The sequence below is a fragment of the Hyperolius riggenbachi genome, chromosome 12 (assembly GCF_040937935.1).
Source record: "Hyperolius riggenbachi isolate aHypRig1 chromosome 12, aHypRig1.pri, whole genome shotgun sequence".
NCBI classification, from domain to species: domain Eukaryota; kingdom Metazoa; phylum Chordata; class Amphibia; order Anura; family Hyperoliidae; genus Hyperolius; species Hyperolius riggenbachi.
The window spans coordinates 183,918,814-183,935,103 of NC_090657.1; the positions used below are offsets into that span (position 1 = coordinate 183,918,814).

At 47.3% G+C, this 16,290-nt stretch overlaps 1 protein-coding gene across 3 annotated transcripts in view; it reads left to right on the forward strand.

The window, feature by feature from the left end:
* Positions 1-16,290, forward strand: part of PFDN4 (prefoldin subunit 4) — a 117,569-nt gene that overhangs the window by 2,904 nt on the left and 98,375 nt on the right. The gene's annotated exons all lie outside the window — the stretch shown is intronic.

Here is a 16,290-nt window from a genome sequence, read left to right on the forward strand (position 1 = left end):
CTGTTGACTATTTTGAATGAAACGCTTGATTATTCGATGATCACGCTTCAGAAGCTTTGCAATTTTAAGAGTGCTGCATCCCTTTGCAAGATATCTCACTATTTTTGACTTTTCTGAGCCTGTCAAGTCCTTCTTTTGACCCATTTTGCCAAAGGAAAGGAAGTTGCCTAATAATTATGCACACCTGATATAGGGTGTTGTCATTAGACCACACCCCTTCTCATTACAGAGATGCACATCACCTAATATGCTTAATTGGTAGTAGGCTTTCGAGCCTATACAGCTTGGAGTAAGACAACATGCATAAAGAGGATGATGTGGTCAAAATACTCATTTGCCTAATAATTCTGCACTCCCTGTATACCTCATCACCCCCATAGCCAAACTGCTCCCCCATATTACTCCCCATTGCCCTCTATAGTCTCACAGTGCTCCATATTATCCCCCATCAACCCCATAGCCAAATTGTGCCTCCATATTATTCTCCATTACCCTCTGTAGTCTCACAGTGCTCCCATATTATCCCCCATCACCCCCATAGCCAAACTGCTCCCCCATATTACTCCCCATTGCCCTCTATAGTCTCACAGTGCCCCATATTATATCTCATTCCCCCCCATAGCCAAACTGCTCCCCCATATTACTCCCCAGTGCCCTCTATAGTCTCACAGTGCTCCATATTATCCCCCATCACCCCCATAGCCAAACTGTGCCCCCATATTACTCCCCATTGCCCTCTATAGTCTCACAGCGCCCCATATTATCCCTCATCACCACCATAGCCAAACTGCCCCCCCATATTACTCCCCAGTGCCCTCTATAGTCTCACAGTGCTCCATATTATCCTCCATCACCCCCATAGCCAAACTGCTCCCCCATATTACTCCCCATTGCCCTCTATAGTCTCACAGTATCCCATATTATCCCCCATCACCCCCATAGCCAAACTGCCCCCCCCCATATTACTCCCCAGTGCCCTCTATAGTCTCACAGTATCCCATATTATCCCCCATCACCCTCATAGCCAAACTGCCCCCCCCCCCATATTACTCCCCAGAGCCCTCTATAGTCTCACAGTGCTTCATATTATCCCTCATCACCCCCATAGCCAAACTGCTCCCCCATATTACTCCCCATTGCCCTCTATAGTCTCACAGTGCTCCATATTAGCCCCCATCACCCCCATAGCCAAACTGCCCCCCCCCCATATTACTCCCCATTGCCCTCTATAGTCTCACAGTGCTCCATATTATCCCTCATCACCCCCATAGCCAAACTGCTCCCCCATATTACTCCCCATTGCCCTCTATAGTCTCACAGTGCTCCATATTATCCCCCATCACCCCTATAGCCAAACTGTGCCCCCATATAACTCCCCATTGCCCTCTATAGTCTCACAGTGCCCCATATTATCCCCCATCACCTCTATAGCCAAACTGCCCCCATATTACTCCCCATTGCCCTCTATAGTCTCACAGTATCCCATATTATCCCCCATCACCCTCATAGCCAAACTGTGCCCCCATATTACTCCCCATTGCCCTCTATAGTCTCACAGTATCCCATATTATCCCCCATCACCCTCATAGCCAAACTGTGCCCCCATATTACTCCCCATTGCCCTCTATAGTCTCACAGTGCCCCATATTATCCCCCATCACCCCCATAGCCAAACTGCCCCCCCCATATTACTCCCCATTGCCCTCTATAGTCTCACAGTGCCCCATACTATCCCACTGCTCCCCCATATTACTCCCCATTGCCCTCTATAGTCACTCAGTGCCCCATACTATCCCCCATCACCCCCATAGCCAAACTGCTCCCCCATATTACTCCCCATTGCCCTCTATAGTCTCACAGTATCCCATATTTTCCCCCATCACCCCTATAGCCAAACTGCTCCCCCCCATATTACTCCCCAGAGCCCTCTATAGTCTCACAGTGCCCCATATTATCCCCCATCACCTCTATAGCCAAACTGCTCCCCCATATTACTCCCCATTGCCCTCTATAGTCTCACATTATCCCATATTATCCCCCATCACCCCCATAGCCAAACTGCCCCCCCCCATATTACTCCCCATTGCCCTCTATAGTCTCACAGTGCCCCATACTATCCCTCATCACCCCCATAGCCAAACTGCTCCCCCATATTACTCCCCATTGCCCTCTATAGTCTCACAGTATCCCATATTAACCCCCATCACCCCCATAGCCAAACTGCCCCCCCCCCCCATATTACTCCCCATTGCCCTCTATAGTCTCACAGTGCCCCATACTATCCCTCATCACCCCCATAGCCAAACTGCTGCCCCATATTACTCCCCATTGCCCTCTATAGTCTCACAGTGCCCCATATTATCACCCCTATAGCCAAACTGTGCCCCCATATTACTCCCCATTGCCCTCTATAGTCTCACAGTGCCCCATACTATCCCTCATCACCCCCATAGCCAAACTGCTGCCCCATATTACTCCCCATTTCCCTCTATAGTCTCACAGTGCCCCATATTATCACCCCCATAGCCAAACTGCTCCCCTATATTACTCCCCATTGCCCTCTATAGTCTCACAGTGCTTCCTACTACAGGGAGTGCAGAATTATTAGGCAAGTTGTATTTTTGAGGAATAATTTTATTATTGAACAACAACCATGTCCTCAATGAACCCAAAAAACTAATTAATATCAAAGCTGAATATTTTTGAAAGTAGTTTTTAGTTTTAGCTATTTTAGGGGGATATCTGTGTGTGCAGGTGACTATTACTGTGCATAATTATTAGGCAACTTAACAAAAAACAAATATATACCCATTTCAATTATTTATTTTTACCAGTGAAACCAATATAACATCTCAACATCCACAAATATACATTTCTGACATTCAAAAACAAAACAAAAACAAATCAGTGACCAATATAGCCACCTTTCTTTGCAAGGACACTCAAAAGCCTGCCATCCATGGATCCTGTCAGTGTTTTGATCTGTTCACCATCAACATTGCGTGCAGCAGCAACCACAGCCTCCCAGACACTGTTCAGAGAGGTGTACTGTTTTCCCTCCTTGTAAATCTCACATTTTATGATGGACCACAGGTTCTCAATGGGGTTCAGATCAGGTGAACAAGGAGGCCATGTCATTAGTCTTTCTTCTTTTATACCCTTTCTTGCCAGCCATGCTGTGGAGTACGTGGACGTGTGTGATGGAGCATTGTCCTGCATGAAAATCATGTTTTCTTGAAGGATGCAGACTTCTTCCTGTACCACTGCTTGAAGAAGGTGTCTTCCAGAAACTGGCAGTAGGACTGGGAGTTGAGCTTGACTCCATCCTCAACCCGAAAAGGCCCCCCAAGCTCATCTTTAATGATACCAGCCCAAACCAGTACTCCATCTCCACCTTGCTGGCATCTGAGTCGGACTGGAGCTCTCTGCCCTTTACCAATCCAGCCACGGGCCCATCAAGACTCACTCTCATTTCATCAGTCCATAAAACCTTAGAAAAATCAGTCTTGAGATATTTCTTGGCCCAGTCTTGACTTTTCAGCTTGTGTGTCTTGTTCAGTGGTGGTCGTCTTTCAGCCTTTCTTACCTTGGCCATGTCTCTGAGTATTGCACACCTTGTGCTTTTGGGCACTCCAGTGATGTTTCAGCTCTGAAATATGGCCAAACTGGTGGCATCTTGGCAGCTGCACGCTTGACTTTTCTCAGTTCATGGGCAGTTATTTAGCACCTTGGTTTTTCCACACGTTTCTTGCGACCCTGTTGACTATTTTGAATGAAACGCTTGATTATTCGATGATCACGCTTCAGAAGCTTTGCAATTTTAAGAGTGCTGCATCCCTTTGCAAGATATCTCACTATTTTTGACTTTTCTGAGCCTGTCAAGTCCTTCTTTTGACCCATTTTGCCAAAGGAAAGGAAGTTGCCTAATAATTATGCACACCTGATATAGGGTGTTGTCATTAGACCACACCCCTTCTCATTACAGAGATGCACATCACCTAATATGCTTAATTGGTAGTAGGCTTTCGAGCCTATACAGCTTGGAGCAAGACAACATGCATAAAGAGGATGATGTGGTCAAAATACTCATTTGCCTAATAATTCTGCACTCCCTGTATACCTCATCACCCCCATAGCCAAACTGCTCCCCCATATTACTCCCCATTGCCCTCTATAGTCTCACAGTGCTCCATATTATCCCCCATCAACCCCATAGCCAAATTGTGCCTCCATATTATTCTCCATTACCCTCTGTAGTCTCACAGTGCTCCCATATTATCCCCCATCACCCCCATAGCCAAACTGCTCCCCCATATTACTCCCCATTGCCCTCTATAGTCTCACAGTGCCCCATATTATATCTCATTCCCCCCCATAGCCAAACTGCTCCCCCATATTACTCCCCAGTGCCCTCTATAGTCTCACAGTGCTCCATATTATCCCCCATCACCCCCATAGCCAAACTGTGCCCCCATATTACTCCCCATTGCCCTCTATAGTCTCACAGCGCCCCATATTATCCCTCATCACCACCATAGCCAAACTGCCCCCCCATATTACTCCCCAGTGCCCTCTATAGTCTCACAGTGCTCCATATTATCCTCCATCACCCCCATAGCCAAACTGCTCCCCCATATTACTCCCCATTGCCCTCTATAGTCTCACAGTATCCCATATTATCCCCCATCACCCCCATAGCCAAACTGCCCCCCCCCATATTACTCCCCAGTGCCCTCTATAGTCTCACAGTATCCCATATTATCCCCCATCACCCTCATAGCCAAACTGCCCCCCCCCCCCATATTACTCCCCAGAGCCCTCTATAGTCTCACAGTGCTCCATATTATCCCTCATCACCCCCATAGCCAAACTGCTCCCCCATATTACTCCCCATTGCCCTCTATAGTCTCACAGTGCTCCATATTAGCCCCCATCACCCCCATAGCCAAACTGCCCCCCCCCCATATTACTCCCCATTGCCCTCTATAGTCTCACAGTGCTCCATATTATCCCTCATCACCCCCATAGCCAAACTGCTCCCCCATATTACTCCCCATTGCCCTCTATAGTCTCACAGTGCTCCATATTATCCCCCATCACCCCTATAGCCAAACTGTGCCCCCATATAACTCCCCATTGCCCTCTATAGTCTCACAGTGCCCCATATTATCCCCCATCACCTCTATAGCCAAACTGCCCCCATATTACTCCCCATTGCCCTCTATAGTCTCACAGTATCCCATATTATCCCCCATCACCCTCATAGCCAAACTGTGCCCCCATATTACTCCCCATTGCCCTCTATAGTCTCACAGTATCCCATATTATCCCCCATCACCCTCATAGCCAAACTGTGCCCCCATATTACTCCCCATTGCCCTCTATAGTCTCACAGTGCCCCATATTATCCCCCATCACCCCCATAGCCAAACTGCCCCCCCCATATTACTCCCCATTGCCCTCTATAGTCTCACAGTGCCCCATACTATCCCACTGCTCCCCCATATTACTCCCCATTGCCCTCTATAGTCACTCAGTGCCCCATACTATCCCCCATCACCCCCATAGCCAAACTGCTCCCCCATATTACTCCCCATTGCCCTCTATAGTCTCACAGTATCCCATATTTTCCCCCATCACCCCTATAGCCAAACTGCTCCCCCCCATATTACTCCCCAGAGCCCTCTATAGTCTCACAGTGCCCCATATTATCCCCCATCACCTCTATAGCCAAACTGCTCCCCCATATTACTCCCCATTGCCCTCTATAGTCTCACATTATCCCATATTATCCCCCATCACCCCCATAGCCAAACTGCCCCCCCCCCCCCATATTACTCCCCATTGCCCTCTATAGTCTCACAGTGCCCCATACTATCCCTCATCACCCCCATAGCCAAACTGCTCCCCCATATTACTCCCCATTGCCCTCTATAGTCTCACAGTGCTTCCTACTACAGGGAGTGCAGAATTATTAGGCAAGTTGTATTTTTGAGGAATAATTTTATTATTGAACAACAACCATGTCCTCAATGAACCCAAAAAACTAATTAATATCAAAGCTGAATATTTTTGAAAGTAGTTTTTAGTTTTAGCTATTTTAGGGGGATATCTGTGTGTGCAGGTGACTATTACTGTGCATAATTATTAGGCAACTTAACAAAAAACAAATATATACCCATTTCAATTATTTATTTTTACCAGTGAAACCAATATAACATCTCAACATCCACAAATATACATTTCTGACATTCAAAAACAAAACAAAAACAAATCAGTGACCAATATAGCCACCTTTCTTTGCAAGGACACTCAAAAGCCTGCCATCCATGGATCCTGTCAGTGTTTTGATCTGTTCACCATCAACATTGCGTGCAGCAGCAACCACAGCCTCCCAGACACTGTTCAGAGAGGTGTACTGTTTTCCCTCCTTGTAAATCTCACATTTTATGATGGACCACAGGTTCTCAATGGGGTTCAGATCAGGTGAACAAGGAGGCCATGTCATTAGTCTTTCTTCTTTTATACCCTTTCTTGCCAGCCATGCTGTGGAGTACGTGGACGTGTGTGATGGAGCATTGTCCTGCATGAAAATCATGTTTTCTTGAAGGATGCAGACTTCTTCCTGTACCACTGCTTGAAGAAGGTGTCTTCCAGAAACTGGCAGTAGGACTGGGAGTTGAGCTTGACTCCATCCTCAACCCGAAAAGGCCCCCCAAGCTCATCTTTAATGATACCAGCCCAAACCAGTACTCCATCTCCACCTTGCTGGCATCTGAGTCGGACTGGAGCTCTCTGCCCTTTACCAATCCAGCCACGGGCCCATCAAGACTCACTCTCATTTCATCAGTCCATAAAACCTTAGAAAAATCAGTCTTGAGATATTTCTTGGCCCAGTCTTGACTTTTCAGCTTGTGTGTCTTGTTCAGTGGTGGTCGTCTTTCAGCCTTTCTTACCTTGGCCATGTCTCTGAGTATTGCACACCTTGTGCTTTTGGGCACTCCAGTGATGTTTCAGCTCTGAAATATGGCCAAACTGGTGGCATCTTGGCAGCTGCACGCTTGACTTTTCTCAGTTCATGGGCAGTTATTTAGCACCTTGGTTTTTCCACACGTTTCTTGCGACCCTGTTGACTATTTTGAATGAAACGCTTGATTATTCGATGATCACGCTTCAGAAGCTTTGCAATTTTAAGAGTGCTGCATCCCTTTGCAAGATATCTCACTATTTTTGACTTTTCTGAGCCTGTCAAGTCCTTCTTTTGACCCATTTTGCCAAAGGAAAGGAAGTTGCCTAATAATTATGCACACCTGATATAGGGTGTTGTCATTAGACCACACCCCTTCTCATTACAGAGATGCACATCACCTAATATGCTTAATTGGTAGTAGGCTTTCGAGCCTATACAGCTTGGAGCAAGACAACATGCATAAAGAGGATGATGTGGTCAAAATACTCATTTGCCTAATAATTCTGCACTCCCTGTATACCTCATCACCCCCATAGCCAAACTGCTCCCCCATATTACTCCCCATTGCCCTCTATAGTCTCACAGTGCTCCATATTATCCCCCATCAACCCCATAGCCAAATTGTGCCTCCATATTATTCTCCATTACCCTCTGTAGTCTCACAGTGCTCCCATATTATCCCCCATCACCCCCATAGCCAAACTGCTCCCCCATATTACTCCCCATTGCCCTCTATAGTCTCACAGTGCCCCATATTATATCTCATTCCCCCCCATAGCCAAACTGCTCCCCCATATTACTCCCCAGTGCCCTCTATAGTCTCACAGTGCTCCATATTATCCCCCATCACCCCCATAGCCAAACTGTGCCCCCATATTACTCCCCATTGCCCTCTATAGTCTCACAGCGCCCCATATTATCCCTCATCACCACCATAGCCAAACTGCCCCCCCATATTACTCCCCAGTGCCCTCTATAGTCTCACAGTGCTCCATATTATCCTCCATCACCCCCATAGCCAAACTGCTCCCCCATATTACTCCCCATTGCCCTCTATAGTCTCACAGTATCCCATATTATCCCCCATCACCCCCATAGCCAAACTGCCCCCCCCCATATTACTCCCCAGTGCCCTCTATAGTCTCACAGTATCCCATATTATCCCCCATCACCCTCATAGCCAAACTGCCCCCCCCCCCCCATATTACTCCCCAGAGCCCTCTATAGTCTCACAGTGCTCCATATTATCCCTCATCACCCCCATAGCCAAACTGCTCCCCCATATTACTCCCCATTGCCCTCTATAGTCTCACAGTGCTCCATATTAGCCCCCATCACCCCCATAGCCAAACTGCCCCCCCCCATATTACTCCCCATTGCCCTCTATAGTCTCACAGTGCTCCATATTATCCCTCATCACCCCCATAGCCAAACTGCTCCCCCATATTACTCCCCATTGCCCTCTATAGTCTCACAGTGCCCCATATTATCCCCCATCACCTCTATAGCCAAACTGTGCCCCCATATAACTCCCCATTGCCCTCTATAGTCTCACAATGCCCCATATTATCCCCCATCACCTCTATAGCCAAACTGCCCCCATATTACTCCCCATTGCCCTCTATAGTCTCACAGTATCCCATATTATCCCCCATCACCCTCATAGCCAAACTGTGCCCCCATATTACTCCCCATTGCCCTCTATAGTCTCACAGTATCCCATATTATCCCCCATCACCCTCATAGCCAAACTGTGCCCCCATATTACTCCCCATTGCCCTCTATAGTCTCACAGTGCCCCATATTATCCCCATCACCCCCATAGCCAAACTGCCCCCCCCATATTACTCCCCATTGCCCTCTATAGTCTCACAGTGCCCCATACTATCCCACTGCTCCCCCATATTACTCCCCATTGCCCTCTATAGTCACTCAGTGCCCTATACTATCCCCCATCACCCCCATAGCCAAACTGCTCCCCCATATTACTCCCCATTGCCCTCTATAGTCTCACAGTATCCCATATTTTCCCCCATCACCCCTATAGCCAAACTGCTCCCCCCCATATTACTCCCCAGAGCCCTCTATAGTCTCACAGTGCCCCATATTATCCCCCATCACCTCTATAGCCAAACTGCTCCCCCATATTACTCCCCATTGCCCTCTATAGTCTCACATTATCCCATATTATCCCCCATCACCCTCATAGCTAAACTGCTCCCCCATATTACTCCCCATTGCCCTCTATAGTCTCACAGTGCTCCATATTATCCCCCATCACCCCCATAGCCAAACTGCTCCCCCATATTACTCCCCATTGCCCTCTATAGTCTCACAGTGCTCCATATTATCCCCCATCACCCCCATAGCTAAACTGCTCCCCCATATTACTCCCCATTGCCCTCTATAGTCTCACAGTGCTCCATATTATCCCCCATCACCCCCATAGCTAAACTGCTCCCCCATATTACTCCCCATTGCCCTCTATAGTCTCACAGTATCCCATATTATCCCCCATCACCCTCATAGCCAAACTGCCCCCCCCCCCCCATATTACTCCCCATTGCCCTCTATAGTCTCACAGTATCCCATATTATCCCTCATCAACCCCATAGCCAAACTGTGCCCCCATATTACTCCCCATTGCCCTCTATAGTCTCGCAGTGCCCCATATTATCCCTCATCACCCCCATAGCCAAACTGCTCCCCCATATTACTTCCCATTACCCTCTATAGTCTCACAAATGTCCCCATTCACTGATCAGTACTCTGCTGGGGGGGGGGGCTGACATCACATATAAACAGCACGATACGTGTATCTTCGGCCCTGGTGCTGAAGTGCACAGGGGAGTACATGTATGATGCCATGGTGTGGAAATGGTTAATACTTATACCCATAGATCCTGAAAAATCAAACAAACCATTTTGGCCAGCATGTTTTTCAGATGTGAGCAGAAAGTGGAGTGCCTACACCCACACATACATGGGGGAACCTACAGACTACATGCTACTTGTGTCCTGGCTGTGGACTTTAGGCAAGCTTGCTATCCACTGCGGTTGTTTAGGTTCAGGTTAAATAGAAACCGAAACCAAGAATTGAACTTTATCCCAATCATTAGCTGATACCCCCTTTGCCGTGAGAAATCTTTTCCTTTTTTTCAAAAGATCACCAGGGGGCTCTGTATGGCTGATTTTGTGGTGAAACCCCTCCCACAGTGTGATGTCAGCACTTCACAGCACTGAGGTGCTGACATCACACTGAGGGAGCCTTGTTGAATTGTGGGAAATAACAGCTGTTTCCAACTGTCAAAAACGCAAGCAGCATCTTCCACTGACATCACCTGCCAGCAGTAAAAATGTCACCATGTGATAAATGTCAGAATGTTAATCGGGGAGAGGAAAGATTTTACAATGGACAAAGACTGACTAAATCATTTATACATAATTATTGTAAAAATTAAAAAAGAAAAGCAAGTTTTGTGTTACATTATTTTTACTGAAGTTCCTCTTTAACCCATTCTCGTTCCGTCGTTTTCGCTTGAGCAATGTTCACCTCCCATTCATTAGCCTAGAACTTTATCACTACTTATCACAATGAACTGATCTATATCTTGTTTTTTCCACCACCAATTAGGCTTTCTTTGGGTGGTACATTTTGCTATGAGCCACTTTACTGTAAATGCATTTTAAAGAGCGGCATTTCATTATGTTAGTGGGGCAACAGAGGCTGGTTGTGCACACTAACACCAGCCTCTGTTGCCCCAACGTGTGCCTCAAAGACCCCCCTGCTCGCCGCTATACCCCTGCAGTGCTGGCGACACGCAGCGTGTCACCAGCACAATGTTTACCTAAGCGCTGTCTGTCAGCGCCGCTCCTCCGCATCGCCGCTACCCGCCCGCATCCCTTCCTACCAATCAGCGGGAGGGAAGGGACGCGGGCGGGTAGCGGCAATACGGAGGGGGCGGGGGAGCGGCGCTGACATACAGCGCTTAGGTAAACATTGTGCTGGCGACACGCTGCGTGTCGCCAGCACTGCGGGGGTATAGCGGCGAGCAGGGGGGTCTTTGAGGCACACGATGGGGCAACAGAGGCTGGTGTTAGTGTGCACAACCAGCCTCTGTGCCCCACTAACGTAATTAAATGCCACCTCGGGTTCTCTTTAACCTCCAGTGTTCTCCCCAGAGCTAATTAAGTGGGCGGGCCGCCCGGCTGATTTGAAGCCCCGCCCGCCTGTTGTCATGTGCTTGCCTGGAGCTTCTAGTAAACTTCACATAGGAGCGCTCCATTGCCTGCTTTCAGTCAGCGCCAGCCTCGCACAATAGCAAATAGTGTTGTCCGGATCATGAACGATTCGGATCTTTGATCCGAATCTATTTTATGAGTCGTTCATCCGAATCATCAAAATGAACGATTCGGATCGCAAAAGGGGCGGGGCCAGGAGTGACACGCCCCCTCTCAGCGGGCAGCGGGGTCCTGGAAGCAGAGCTGAGATGGATCGCTCTGTTGGAAGGGAGGCAGCCTTGCAGGGAGACAGGTAGATGAGAGAGAGGGGACATGGGTGCCACTACCAGATATGTGTAGAGCACACATACTGGCTATAACGTGCTGCCCATTATAGGCTGGCTGTTCCGTAGTGCTGCACAGTGAACACATTGGAAGCTTTTGGCTCAGCACAGCTCAGTAACTTTGCAGACAGTGTGATTGAAAGGCAATATAATCCTCCTGCACTCAGCACTAAACAGCTGCACTTATCTTCTGGGAATGCTTTCTTTCACTGTGCGACCTTTTCTTTCAAAGTGTACAGATGAACATATAGGTGAAATATATGTAAAGCATATGACTTCAGCATGTGGGTATTACGTGCAAACATTTCTGCTCTCTGCTCGTCCCTCCTCCCTTCTCTGTCCACTCCCTGCCCTCTGTCCATCTTCTCCCCTTCTCTGTGTGTCCACTCCCTCCCCGTCTCCTGTCCACAGACCTGTCCTGCTGTTCATTTCACCCCCGAATGCTTCCGGTAGTAAAATGATCCGAGATTCGGATCAAAGATCCGGATCTCTTCAATGATCCGATTCGAATCATCCGGATCATTGAAAAGATCCGAACTTCCCATCTCTAATAGCAAAGGCTGACACTACACTGCAGGAGCGCTCCTCTGCCTGTCAGCTCATGTGTTCTGGTGAGACAGGGAGGGATTGGCTGGGCGGGTTGTAAGGGGCGGGACTCCTGTTCCGATTCTCCCTTCTGCTCTCCGAGTATTAGGATCTATTTTATTATGGTGCCTCTCACTCTCGTGAATGAAAACAGAGAGAGCAGTAAAGCAACAAAAAAAACCAAAAAAAAACCCGATACAGCAGCAGCTTCCAGGAGTGAGATAAGAGCCACGTGGGTCTCCGGGACAGCCTCAGAGCGGCTCATGTAGTCTCTCCTCCTCCTCCAGACTGCAGGTAAACAACATGCCTGAGTAGTTGAAAACGGCAGCTGCACGTTTAATCCGGCTGGAGGGAGACACAGAGATCAGGAGAAGTGATGCCCCTTCACACCTCTGCATGTTTATTTATTTGCTGTGGGGGCAGAGGAGACACAGCCATGCAGAGCATCTGTCTGTAAAAAGGCAGCCCCCTGTGCACTTGTCTCCTGCTGTGTGTGTTTCCCCCTGACCCCAGCTTTGTATCGTGTCTGTAGTGCTGCCCCTCCCCCTGCACACTGGGGACACTTAGTGGAGCTGAACTCTTGCACAGGACAGAAGGAAACAGAGAAATGCACCCTGTATTTACACAGTTTAGCCTGTCTAATTTGATCTCTTTCTGTGTCACATGACTGCAGAGAAGCTCATTTGAAAAGCACTAAATGTTAACATGTCTGCTTACAAGAAAGCAGGAAGTAGACACACTGCAGATTTATTGCAGCATTTGTATCAGCTGTAACAAAGAAATGTTTTTCTTTAAAGGACAACTGAAGTGAAACGGATATGGAAGCTGCCATAATTATTTACTTATAAGCAATGCCAGTTGCCTGGCTGTCCTGCTGATCCCCTGCCTCTAATAATTTTACCCTAGCCTCTGAACAAGCATGCAGCATATCCAATGTTTCTGACCATATTGACAGATCTGACAAGATTAGCTGCATGCTTGTTTCTGGTGTGATTCAGACACTACTGCAGCCAAATATATCAACAGGGCTGCCAGGCAATTGGTATTGTTTAAGAAGAAATAAATATGGCAGTCTCCATATTCTTCTCACTACAGTTGTCCTTTAAAGGTTATGCTTTTGTGCATCTTTTAGAGCAGAGCGCAAGTTCTCTGTTCAGGCCTGCTTAAAAAGGGACCTGAGCACCTTAATCTGAAACAATCTGCTAGGTACACACAATGCAATTTTCTGACAGATCTACTGTCAGATCGATTATTCCCAACGTGTCCGATCTGATTTCTGCACGATTTCCTATAGAAGTGAACTGAAAATCAGATCAGGCATGTTGAAAATTGTCGATCTGACAATAAATCTGTCCGGAAATTGCATTGTGTGTACTTAGCAGGTACATCGGCTTGCCTCCTCATCCTCTTTTTATTCTGTAAGCAGAGTTGCATTCCCCCCTCGCACGCCACCCGGCTACTTTTTCATGCCACCCGGCTGGAAAAAAATTCTGGGGAGAACACTGAACCTCCTTGGCGGTAACCCCGTGTGTGACACGGGGTAAGCCGCCGGAGGGTGCCGCTCAGGCCCCGCTGGGCCGATTTCCATATTTTTTTTTTCAAACACGCAGCTAGCACTTTGCTAGCTGCGTGTTTGGTCTGATCGCCACCGCCGATGCGCCGCTACCCGCCGCGGATACAGCCCCCCCCCCCCCCGCATACCCCTTGCGCAGCCTGGCGGCGATTGGGGTGGATCGGGACTCCCTGTGACGTCACGACGTCCATGACGTCACTCCATTCGTTGCCATGGCGACAGGGGAAGCCCTCAAGGAAATCCCCGTTCAGAGTGGGATTTCCTTATGGGCAAGCGGCGCCGGCGGCGATCGGAGGGGACGGGCGGACGCCGCGGGGAGGGGGGGAAGCATGTAGCTAGCGCTAGGCTAGCTACATGCTGGAAAAAAAAAGGTGAAAAAAACCCTCCCGCGGCTGCGCAGCCACGGGAATTATACCGCCAGGGGGGTTAACAGGAAGAATAAGAAAAAAACGGAAAAAATTAATTATTTCTCAGTTTTCAGCCATTATAGTTTTAAAATAATACATGCCTCTGTAATTAAAACTCACGTATTGTATTTGCCCATATGTCCCGGCTATTACACTGTTAAAATGATGTCCCTATCACAATGTATGGCGACAATATTTTATTTGGAAATAAAGGTGCATTTTTTCCGTTTTGCATCCATAACTATTAACAAGTTTAAAATAAAAAAAAAAATAGAAATATTTCATCTTTACATTGATATTTAACCACTTTACCCCCATGCATACGAATTTCTCCGTCCCTTTTTCCATCCTTTCACCCCCAGGGACGGAGAAATCCGTACTTTCCACGCTCCCGCCGCTGCCCGCGCTCCCGCTCGCTCTAGCGTGCACTCCCGCTCGTAAACACGCCGCTCGCCCGGAGATCAATGAACGGGAAACTCCATTCCCGTTCGTTGATCTAAGCCTCGCAATGATCTGCTGCTTCTCTGCTAAGCGGCGAGATCATTGTGAGAAAAAAAAACTTTCTCAGCCTCCTAGTACTTCCTGCAAGCGTCCGGAAGGAAGCTTGCAGGTTGCATTAAAAAAAAAGTTACTGTCGCTATCTTGTGGCAAATAGTAAAACTACACCCTAAAGCATTTTTTACATACAAATAAATTAGTTTTACACTAAAAATTAACTCCTTACCTCCCACACTCCGCAATTTTTTTTTTTTTGTAATTAAAAAAAATAAAATAAAATTACAATTAAAAAAAATACATAAATAGTTACCTTAGGGACTGAACTTTTTAAATATTTATGTCAAGAGGGTATAACACTGTTACTTTATACACTATGGGCTTGTAATTAGGGATGGACGCAAAACTGAAAAAAATGCACCTTTTATTTCCAATTAAAATATTGGCGCCAAACATTGTGATAGGGACATAATTTAAATGGTTTTATAACCGGGAGAAATGGGCAAATACATTTCATGGGTTTTAATTACAGTAGCATGCATTATTTGAAAACTATAAAGGCCGAAAACTGAAAAATAATAAAAAAAAATGTTCCCACATTTTTTCCTATTTTCCCATTAAAACACATTTAGAATAAAATAATTCTTGGCATAATGTCCCACCTAAAGAAAGCCTAATTGGTGGCGAAAAAAACAAGATATAGTTCATTTCATTGTGATAAGTAATGATAAAGTTATAGACGAATTAATGGAAGGAGCGCTGAAAGGTGAAAATTGCTCTGGTGGTCAAGGGGTAAAACCCCTCAGTTGGGAAGTGGTTAAAAAGTTTAGACCCTTAGGTAAATATTTACATGTTGTTGTTTTTTATTTATTGTAATGTGGTGTTTTTTTTTTTTTTTTTTTTTTTTTTATATTAAACATTTTATTTGGGTAGTTTTGGGAGGGTGGGATGTAAACAATAGGTTTATAATGTAATTGTGTGTTGATTTTTATTTTTTTTTACTTTTAGTTGTAGTATTACTTTTTGGCCACAAGGTGGCGGCCATGAGTTTGTTTACATGACGTCACTCTAAGCGTAACATACGCTTAGAGAGACGCATGGGGATGCTACAGCCAGAAAAAGCGAAGCTTCCGAGAGAAGCTGTCGCTTTTTCAGCAGGGGAGAGGAATCAGTGATCGGGCACCATAGCCCGATTCACTGATTACCTGGCTAACAAACCGCGGGCCAGGAGTGCGCACGCGCGCGATCGGCCGCAGGAGCGCGCATGGTTCCTGGACGTAGTTTCTACGTCCAGGAACTAACATAAGTTAAGTATTCCCAATAGCCTTAAAGAGGAACTGTAACGCCAAAACGGCCCCTGGGGGGTACTCACCTCGGGTGGGGGAAGCCTCAGGATCCTAATGAGGCTTCCCACGCCGTCCTGCGTCCCTCGGGGGTCTCGCTGTAGCCCTCCGTGCAGTCCGGGCAGCGGTGACGTCATTATTTACCTTCCTGGCTCCTGCGCAGGCGCTCTGATGCCTCTCGGCGCCGAAGTAGGCGGAAATACCCGATCGCCGTCGGGTCTGCTCTACTGCGCAGGCGCAAGTTTCCGGCGCCTGCGCAGTAGAGCGGACCCGACGGAGATCGGGTATTTCCGTCTATTTCCGTGCCGAAAGTCGCCACAGCGCCCCCGCTGGAGCCAGCAAAGGTAAATAT